This window comes from Acipenser ruthenus, chromosome 14 (assembly GCF_902713425.1).
Source record: "Acipenser ruthenus chromosome 14, fAciRut3.2 maternal haplotype, whole genome shotgun sequence".
Classification (NCBI taxonomy): Eukaryota; Metazoa; Chordata; class Actinopteri; order Acipenseriformes; family Acipenseridae; genus Acipenser; species Acipenser ruthenus.
The window spans coordinates 19,121,075-19,132,574 of NC_081202.1; the positions used below are offsets into that span (position 1 = coordinate 19,121,075).

At 36.0% G+C, this 11,500-nt stretch overlaps 1 pseudogene; it reads left to right on the plus strand.

The window, feature by feature from the left end:
* LOC117420088 (conserved oligomeric Golgi complex subunit 5-like) overlaps positions 1–11,420 on the plus strand; it is a 109,689-nt pseudogene extending 98,269 nt beyond the window's left edge.
* Positions 11,421–11,500: the final 80 nt, after the last annotated feature.

Sequence of the window (11,500 nt, forward strand, 5' to 3'; positions counted from 1 at the left end):
TGTGTTAATGACTGCTTTTTCTGTAGCGCTTTATTAATCAAAAGGGCTAGTATTTGATGTAGCCTTGAAAATAATTATCATCCAGTATTTCTGTCACCATTTGTCTAATTTCTGCTTGACTATGCTGATGTTCCTGATTTAACTAAACCTAAAAATTCTGTGCCATGGTTTTTAGTCAAATTTTATTGCTAATCACAGAATGGAATAACATTTGATTGTGGTGTTGCATTGTGTGATTAGGGCATAGAGAGAAGTACAATTAATCTTTACCCATCTTCATCTTTCATCTAAATTTCCTGTTGTGGCTCTCCATGTCCTGTTAAGATGAAAGCGTGATTTGAATTGTGCCCAGGTCCTGCGTAGTGGATAGTCCTTTCTGTTATGATTGCACTTATTTAGATCAATTTGATAACACAAGATCCTGTTTATATCGTCTCTCTGTCTGGACTGCCCTAGCGCCTGTTTCTCAGCTCCTTAGTCTTTGCATTCATCCATTAGACCAGCTAATTGAATTGTTAGGCTTTCATTATTGTTTTTATGCTGATGATTTATAGATTCATTATTTCCTTGTTTGTCGGAAGTGAATATTGCAAGGGGAACCAACTGATATGCTCAAATTAAAAAGGAATGGCTTAAATACAAGATAAACTGTACAGTCTTTTATTTATCTATCATAGTTGTTTAGAAAGCAGACAGACTGATTTATACAGTAGCATCTCTCCCCTTTTTTGTCATGTTAGACCATGAATGATGATAATGTGATAGATTATTAAGTTTAGGTTTTTGGAATAATCCCTGAGAAATTGGACCATCCCTGAAGACGATTAAAAAATTATCATTAACTATAGTGCGTCCAACCATTTTGACATGTTCATTCAGTTCCATACACATCACATTAAACAGGGGAAGATGCAAAATATCAAATTCAAAGTTACGTGCAAATGAAAGTACCAAGTAATTTGCATATCAATACATTTCTTTGGTTATTTATTTAATAGACCGTCATCCCAATAGAGAACATTTCATATGACATTTGATAACAATTGAGCCTTAATTTCTAGTTTGAATGCATCATGTAGCTTTGGGTATATTATTCTACATAGCTTGCCTCATCTAATCTGTGTCTTTGTTCCTCTCACAATGACAGCGTTGTGCATTGTTCGTTGGAACATTTCTTACGTCATTTAGCTTGAGAGAGCTTGTAAAATTGCAAGATTGCACTGACATTTCTATAAGCAGCTGGAATAAGGTGGCATAAATCATAGGAGGAAATAAAGAATGGTGGAAGCTGGAGAAAATGATCTTTGGGAACTGGGGAAGAAAAATAATTAAGGCCAGTAACTGCTGCAATAAAGTATTTCAAACTATTACAGCCATATAGTACAGTATACTACTATTAAACTGTATACAGTATATTACAGCCATATAGTACAGTATACTACTATTAAACTGTATACAGTATATTACAGCCATATAGTACAGTACACTACTATTAAACTGTATACAGTATATTACAGCCATATAGTACAGTATACTACTTTTAAACTGTATACAGTATATTACAGCCATATAGTACAGTATACTACTATTAAACTGTATACAGTATATTACAGCCATATAGTACAGTATACTACTTTTAAACTGTATACAGTATATTACAGCCATATAGTACAGTATACTACTATTAAACTGTATACAGTATATTACAGCCATATAGTACAGTACACTACTATTAAAAACAAAACGGCAGGGTTGTGTTTTATTTATTCTTTTGCATATGATAATAAAAACTGTTTTAAAAAATAAGCTAATAATGCTGGATCAAAATACAGCTTTGCATTGGCTAGGTAGGATAGTATGATGGTAGCGCTATTTCTTTCTTTCTTTTTGGGGGTGGGGGTGGGGGTGGGGGTTTATAACAAACTTTGAACCGTGCCAGTGGGTGTCATTTTATGGTCAATAATGAGGGTCTATGCTAATATTTTGAATGTCACACATTTTAAGAACTGTACCATTTGAAGTGGTGTTACAGAACGCCCTGCACATTTTATAATAAACGCATTACGTTACCTTTACTGTGTCCCGTGTTGTCTGTATCATAGCGTTATATTTTTAAACATGTTCCCGACCCTTTAAGCACACATCATGGTTTTAAATCTAAGCAATACATTTCTCCACATTTACTCCAGAGCCTTCACCAGGAGAAAAATGAAGTTTTTTAAGGGTCGCACTGTATTCAGATTATGCTCCCTCCAGCAACATTGCTGGTTTTCAATCAAAGCATCTGCATTGTTACAGGAGGGAGCATGAAATGGATGCACTGCGATGTTTAGAAGAAAAAAAATCTCTTTCTCTGGGTGAACATTACAGAATAAAGTATGGGGGGAACATTTTAAAAAAAAAAACACGAATTTCCTATGTTGTGTGAAATAAAAAGATATGGACAACATTAATATGTGGTTTGTGTTACAGTTACCCCTCTAACAAAGCAATGCAACCATCAGAATCGCTTGACTAATATGTTCATTCAAGGTAAAATAACAGTTATGTTAAAAGATGTACTCTTACTGCTATAATTACATGGGAGGATCGTTTGTATTGATTGAGCTTCACAGAGAGTATGGCTTGCTGCTGAGATTACAGTGTTTGTTTTTCTAGTATTTGTAATGTATATTTATAACACAAATGTACAGTATAAACAGATGAACCTGTTTCGAGATTATTCAGAGAAGTCTGTTGTGAAATTCCTAAGAATGTACCTTTGACAATCGTGGGGAAGCAGTGATGTATTGCTGTGCCATTACAGGAGATAAGGAAGTGTATTTCTGTCTCACAAAGATGACGGTTCTTCAGTTTGCCCCTTGAATTGAACCAGGGGTCAAAATGTGTCAATCGTATCAAACAGGCACTGGCCTACCCCCTCCAGATGTTCCTTGCTTGGCATTCATGTATTTCCAAAGTCTAAAAAAGTATAGTACAGTGTCAGTATGATTACATCAGAAGTCATTGTAAATAGCCATTGATATATCATTAGTTTCAAATGTTTAATTACAGCTTGATACAAGGACTTAATTTATTAACACTGTAATTCAGTGTTTTGTTTTTTTTAAGCAACCAAAAAAGTCTGATAATGCACAGCCATTTGAAAAAACAATTAAATAAAATAAGAATTTAGCTATGACAACTTGTTCTTGGGGAAAGCTGTCTCAAAGCATAATGTCAAAATTAACGCTTCTTATTGGTAATCTACATTTCTTGGTAATACAAAATTATCTTCATTTCTAAATGCTGTTACTGCTGGTATTTTGTGGACCCAAAACTCCTTAATACATGAATGATTTAGTTTGGTTTCCTCACAGATTGCTTTAAAGGATCCTTTGTTGTTGTTTTTGAGGCCATTACTTTTCCAGACGAGTGAGCACATTGCCAAGAGCCAGGCTGTGGGAGATCTTATCCCCTACAGTGCCATCCTACACTTCTTATTTACTCGGGCGCCATCGGAGCTGAAATCCCCACACCAGGTACCTAATGGAAGGCAGACTTATCAGTGCATTTGAGCTAATAAGTGAAAATTAGAGACAGTACTGCAGACACATTATTTTGAGATGTGTACTAACGACTAATCTGGGTCTGTGAAATGAGCTGTATGTGTGCTGTGTGAAGCATTAAAATATCAAAAAAATGATTCTTCATATAAGATGCATGGGTTTTGCTTGCACATTTCCTGAATTGAAATTCTGCATTGAGGTTTATTAATTGAATGTGTCTTTTAATTGATTCCAGAGAGCAGAATGGTCCATTGCTCGCTATTCCCAGTGGCTTGACGACCACCCTTCAGAGAAGGATCGACTGATTCTATTAAGGTAAAGCTCAGTTAGTTTTTGTTTGTGCTCTAGTTGAAACATGTAGAGTATGTTACCTTTTTCAGGTTGTTTGTGTTAAAGCTTTCATTAAGTTATCTGAGCACACTAGAAAAACTGGATTGTAATGCATGATGTATATATTCATAATAAATTAAAAAAGTAAATTACATAATATAAAGTAATGACGAAAGGGCCTGTTCATTTTGCAGCACCCTGGAATGTGTTAGGTTTTGTTTTTTAATGGATAAACCAGTCATAGTGAGCGCTATCTAGTTAACTTTATGTTCTGTACTTTTGTATGAGTGGTTGTTATCAAGCAGACACCTACAGTACACAAAATGTGGGTCTCAGGTATTGAAAATAAATATTCATCACCAACATGTATAGTATGGATATTGTGGAGTCGTTCATACATACCCATGTCACATATTTCTTACTAAGTTTTAATGCATACAGTACTAAAACTCAACGTATAAGGGGAATTGTAAGTCGCCCTGGATAAGGGCGTCTGCTAAGAAATAAATAATAATAATAATAATAATAATAATAATAAAAAGGAACAGTGGGTGAATTGTCAACAATTTGGTAGTAATTCAAACACAGATTAGGTTAACCAAATTTAAGGATGTTATTTTACACAAGTTATAAATATCTGGATACAAATTGGTGGATATATGGAGGAATGTCCCTTTTACCGTTCAGCTTTTAAGCTACAGTTGTTTAAGTTGTAAGTAATTAGAAGTGGTCTGTGCCTTGTTTGTGTTTTGTTAAAGACACACTGAAGTCAACTTGTTCATTATACAAAAATAGCATGTGAGAATAAGCAAGTTCAAAAAATGTCTAGCCTGTTAAAAAACTGAAAAAATGACCCTTTTAAGTGGAAATATATGAGCATTATCATAAACCTAATGGGAAAGCTGGCTTTGTGACAGACATAATGCACCAGTGTTGGATTCTTGCATCCACATGGCGAGTTTGAATTCAGCAAGGCCAATATTCAGCTCAGGTTCTGGATCGTGATGACGCACAGGAGACTGTTACCCTCCACAGTGAGGGGGAACATATGTGCTCCAGTGAGAACTAAAAATAAAAAATGAGAGCCAGCCAGTATTGTACTTGGGTCACAAATTAATGTATAATTTGTATACCCAAAATAAACCTGATTATTGATATGTTGTTACTGTAATATGCTTTGTTTATTTACATAGCGATTTTGGAGATGTTTGATCCAGGTAATACTGCCAATTGTATGCAATTGCATTTTAAAATTAACCATTTAAAATATTTTTTTGCAGATGCATGCATAAAATATCTACAGTTTGGTATTCAAAATAATAATAACATGAGCAGTTTACTGTATTGGTGTTGTTAGTGTACTAATATTTTTTTTTCACCAGATAATTCACTGTGGCGCTTGGAGATTATCTTTCCAAGTCACTCTAAGACTTAAACCCCTGAGACCCAGAGGTTTCATCTAAAACTGATTTCCATATTAAATTTCCCCGGTATATGTGCAATTCCTAGTAACCAAGAAGCCTTGTTGCTTATTCCTTTTCCCTAATGGTGTTAACTGACATGTAAGCAGCCACAGCTCTGAGAGGTCAAAACAGAGATTGCAATAAGCAAAGTGAGGCTCTTTAATTGTTCATTACAATTGTTGTTACTGGCAACAAGGATTTCTTGCTCGTGTATAACTTCATTTTATAAGCTAGACCCAGATCATGTGAGAGAAGCATTAATGAGCAGCATATTCTAATATATGTTAAAAAAATTGATCCAATATGCCCCTCTCCTCTCTGTTTCATTTTCAAACTATAGCTTGGTCAATGCCTCTGGCTCAAAATACCCAGGTGTTTATGCATGTACGCTTGCCATACCTTTTTCGGTGCTTCTTGCTACTGGTGTATATTTGTGCTACTGGTGTATATTTGATCACATTACTTATAATGTAAAGTAAACAGCACCCCTAGTAAGTGGGGGGAAAAAACAAAATGGGTGATGCATTGTTCACAAATAACAGTAGAAACTGTCACTCTCTATTGTTTACTTTCTAAACCTAACAAATTCATATCCAATATATGACATGTTGCCAGGCAGATCTTTTAATGTTGTGTTTATATAATATTGTATATTTTCTCTATACAAAAATTCTTCAACATTACGGGGGGTTAAAGAGGTTGGGGACATCCTAGTTACACTATTCATTTTGATGGCTAAAACTTGAATTATGCTGATTTCCAGCGCTCATTAACACACCCAGGGTTTGCTGATCAGGGTGAACAGGTGCTCTCCAGAGGGAAGACTCCTCAGCCAGCTGAATTTTCACACTGATCCGACAGGCTCTCTGCAGGGACACAGGCTGGCGTTGATGGGAATTGGCTTGAGAGGCCAGGTGTGGAGAGACTTCATAGCTGGAGGCATGGTTGACAGCGAAATTAAATTTGTGTAAAGTATGCATCAGTCAGTCAATAAGTATTGATTTGGAGAAATCTGACCACCAATACAGTAGTCATAATCTAATAAGTGTTGCCGAAGGGCATCGCTGGTAATTTGCCTTCCAAGGGTAGATGTTTCCTCGTGGTGCATACTTTATTGATCTGTCAAGGGCTTTTGACATGTCCGATTTATACAATAGTCTGTTTGATAAAGTGGCAAGCACTGGGTTAAGTGGACACATGATTTAAGAATTTTGTTTGCTACCTTTGACATCTGTCAAAAGTACTTCCACTTTTAAACTATCACTTGACAGAGGAGTCCCGTAAAGTTCGGGGTTATTGTGGTGTTGTATGCCTGTGTGTTGGCCTTATTTTAACAATATTTAATATATGGTATTGCTTATACTATATTTGGAATAGCAGATGTGTAATGGTGTATCATGTCACATTTGACCCAGCCAGAAGAGAACCAAGAGGCAGGAAACTACTGTCATGTCATGGGTGTGGCAGGCAGAGGTGTGTGGTGTGTGTGTGTGTGGTGGTGTTGTTGTTTTTTGTTTTTTTTAATGGAATAAAAATAAACATCTCATAGTACCTGTAAACAGTCATAGGTGCCTGTAACAGGGCGAGCAGCCCTGTACATTGTTTTGTTTATTTTAGTTTTAGAACGGAGTCCCCTCCGCCAATGTGCAGTGTATTTTGTATTTGTTTTGTATTATGATTTATTTATTGTAATTTGTGACGGCGTACCGCCGTGTTATTGTTTTGTTTATTTTTAAAACGTGTCCTGGCAGAGGCGAGATCGGTGCTCGTCCTCTGCCAGGGGTAATAATTAAAACTCGTGCAGAAGGTGGCCATCTCCCGAATTAATTAGGTGATTTAATTTGTTGCTAATCGGGAGATGGTCACCTGTTATAAAAAGCCTGCAGCTCTCTAGCTCGTGGTGGGGTGTTGGAAGGAGAGAGCGAGAACGAGAGGAGAGAAACAAAACGAAACAAAACGAAACAAAACATAAAGATTCCAGGAACAGTGACAGCAACTGCCCAGCCTGACCTGGGATCGTATTATTTATTGTTTATTTTGTGTTCGTGATTTGTTTTTGTTTAACCTTTTATTTTGCTCTGTGAGCACAGTGTTTTTCTGTTTAAATATTTTATTTATTTTTGTTTGCTTTAAATAAAACGGCGCACACGCCACTGCACCGTACCTTTTTGTTTTTGTTGTGCCTTCTTCTGGTCTGACGTCACCACTCAGCCATTCCTGTCACAGTGCCTTTTAGGCTTCTTTAGTGGAGCAAGGTGGCAGTTACTGTGTAGTGATAACTTTAAACTGAACTTTGGAAGAGCATCGAGTCTGTCTGTGATAATTGGCGTTAAACTACCTTGTTAAGTAGATCCACAATCACCTAGTATTGGACCGCTATTTGATCTATGTAGTCAAAAACTTAATATGATTTGTGTTTCATGAAGGGAATTAAATAAACCATTAAAATAGTATCATTACATGTGGACAGATTATCCATCTTTACACAAATTAATTGATGAAGGCTTTTATACATCTGAAGTGACTATCAAGTGTTTTCAACAACTTTGCATGGCTAGATAATTGATAAATGGAAATTCTCCCACTTGTAACCAGATACTGTGTATTAAATGAATAAGGAATTGTACTGCATACTCTCATAATAAAAACAGAAAAACAACAAATATGCAAGTGCAGTGTGAACTACATCATGCCAAGGTCCTCTATACAGGTGCACAATGCATCATATTGGTTTTCTTTTAAATTCTCTGACAGTGAAAAATGGTGTAACAGCACCCCTTAGTGTATAGAATTGGAATTGAAGGGATAGTACCCAGCAGATGCTTGAACTTTGATCGATTGTGCTGGGAGATTTCATTCCTGGTTCTGCTAATTGTTGGATAGAGTGATTTAAACAGAACATAGCACACTGAATCTGGCAGGTAGTCCGGTCAGATCACTCTCAGGGCCCATTACTTCCAGCCAGTGGTTTATTTATTAAGTTTTCAAATGGGGAAACAATTACATTGCGGTGGGTGTGACCATAAAGGGTGTCTTTCCCCAGTATTTGTAACCTGTCCTGCACTTGGAGGGTTAAAAGTCAACCCCTCATGATAGGACACAGCTTATGACCTGGGCTTCAGTAGTAGACATTCAGTACAGTGCAGAATGTGCCCAATGGGATACAGGATACATGTTTGAAGCTGGTGATGTCATTTTCTCTTTTACTCTTCACTTGCTTGTGCTAAATACAGTATCAGTGGCAAAACTATTTCCACTTACCTCCTCTTTTAATTACAAATTCATTTAAAATGTTGCATATTTTAACACAAACCTTATATTGGTTTTCTCTATCAATTCTTTTGATAGCTTCATTCATTTGCTCTTTTTTAGGGGAGCCCTGGAGGCCGATGTCAGGTCTGTGCGAGCCAGAGAAGGGAAGGAGTTTGCTCCTGTTTATCCAATTATGTTACAGCTTCTCCAGAAAGTTATGTCTCTGGTTCAATGAGAGAACCCATTCAAATTGAATATCCTGTAAATATGCCTTGGTTAAATTAGTGTTGATATACTGAAGGGGATAGGCTTTCCTGATGCAGATTGCATTTCATGTTCTTATACTGAGTGCAGCAAAATGGCGGTAGAATTGATTCATTGTTGCCCTGATATTGTAACACTGTTTGGATGTATTAGACATGTATTTTTAATTGAAGTGTAATCTCTGATTTTAGAATGACCAGGCTTTTAGACATTTGATTGAGCTATCTCACTGTGTATCTATGGGTCAGTGTTTTATGTTAAAAAGATTTAAGAAATTGAATTCCAAATTTAAAAACCCTTTGTAAGGGTTTTGGCAATAAAAAAGTAAAATAAAATGCTAATGTTAAAGTTGACCTCCCTTATAAATAATGTATTGGATAAAAATTGCTCCTCTTTTTATTCCTGTTGACATTTCTCATAGTTTTCTCAGATTTTCATTTGAATACAATCAACAGATGGTCAGTAAGTTGAGTATTCGCAGCACAGTACCATCTAACTATGTATCATCTCCAACGCTGTACTGTCTTATTACAAGAAACGAAAGAAAGGTTACAAACGAAAGGAGGCCATTCGGCCCATCTTGCTTGTTTGGTTTGTTGATTCCAGAATCTCATCAAGTAGCTTCTTGAAGGATCCCAGGGTGTCAGCTTCAACATTACTGGGGAGTTGGTTCCAGATTCCCACAATTCTCTGTAAAAAAAAAAAAAAAGCCTCCTATCTTCTATTCTGAATGCCCCTTTCTTTTTTCAGGTCGAAAAAGTCCCCTGGGTCGACATTGTCAATACCTTTTAGAATTTTGAATGCTTGAATAAGATTGCTGCATAGTCTTCTTTGTTCAAGACTGAAATAGATTCAATTCTTTCAGTCTGTCTGCATACGACATGCCTTTTAAACCAGGAATAATTCTGGTTGCTCTTCTTTGCACTCTTTCTAGAGCAGCAGTATCTCCTTTTTGCAGTGAGGTGACCAGAACTGAACACAATATTCTAGATGAGGTCTTACTAATGCATTGTAAAGTTTTAACATTACTTCACTTGATTTAAATTCAACACTTTTCACTGTACAGCCGAGCATTTTGTTGGCCTTTTTTATAGCTTCCCCACATTGTCTCTAGATGAAGACATTTCTGAGTCAACATCAACTCCTAGATATTTGGTAGTTATGATGGACATTTTTATTGCCTGCATGCAGTAGCTTTCACTTTTCTGTATTAAATGTCATGTGTCAGGTCTCTGCCCAGTTCTGAATGCAGTCTAGATCATTTTGAATAACCTTTGCTGCTGCAAGTGTTTGCCACTCCTACTATTTTTGTGTCGTCTGCAAATTTAACAAGTTTGCTTACTATACCAGAAACTAAGTCATTAATGTAGATTAGGAAGAGCAGAGGACCTAATACTGATCCCTGTGGTACACCACTGGTTACCTTGCTCCATATAGAGGTTTCTCCTCGAATCAGTACTTTCTGTTTTCTACATGTTAACCACTCCCTAATCCATGTGTATGCATTTCCTTGAATCCCTACTGCGTTCAGTTTGAGAATTCATCTTTTATGCGGGACTTTGTCAAAAGCTTTCTGGAAATCTAAATAAACCATGTCATATGCTTTGCAATTATCCATTGTCGATTATCTACACCAACTGCAAAGAAAAAACAGAATAAACAAAGTTCTGGCTCAGCTGATCGCCAACTTTAGTACAGACCTCAGGTAACTGACTCTTTGTGTATGGGGAGTGCAGGAGTGGACAGGAAAGTAAAAGATATGCATTCTTGTACTGAATTTTTCAACTATAGTTTTAAAGCTCTAGGATTTAAGTGTTTCCTTACATTTCTTCTTTCTAAATGTATATTAATACATTAACAGTTGTCTTTGAGGTTTAAAATAAAACATACTTAATAGAATATTAGGTTACCGTTTCAGCATGCAAGAAAGAGTTATATATCCAGTGTCAATTTAATTTGTCTTAAACACTGTCTGAAGATACAGTACCAGTATCACAGAAAATAAATTTAAAATAGTTATGAGAAATAAGACAAGCGGGTCTAACAGACTTACTGTCCTAACATTTATCTAATTTTAGATAGGATAGTTAATAATAATAATAATAATAATAATAATAATAATAATAACAAAAAAAAGCAGGTGTTTTACAAAAAACATTTAATTAAATGTACACTTTGTTTAATCATGTATCATTTTGATTTTTTTAAGCATCAGCAGATGGAATTTGAACAGAATTAATTAGTGTCCATGTACTTTCAGAATTAATTTTAAACTCCATGCTTTATTAAATTAAGTTCTTAATGTAATACATTGGTCTAAAAACTCACTGGACTAACTTAACACCTCTTTTACAATCCTTTAGGGGCAGATAACTGATGTGCTTGTTGCAGTTGAAACATCCTAAAACCTACCTGCAGACTACGTGGAGGTGGTCAGTTTGTTGTGATTGGCACTATCTTGCAGGCTATCATTAGTACTATCCTCTGTACTAACCACAGGATCATCCAGTTAGTATGCTACTTTTTTGCAGTTCACCAAATGTCCTGGCGGACAGCTGTTTATCTTTTCATTGCTTTTGTGCATTTTCCTTATGCTGAATAAAGTTTGTTTGAAGGGAAACAAATCTCCTCCTTTGTTTCAGG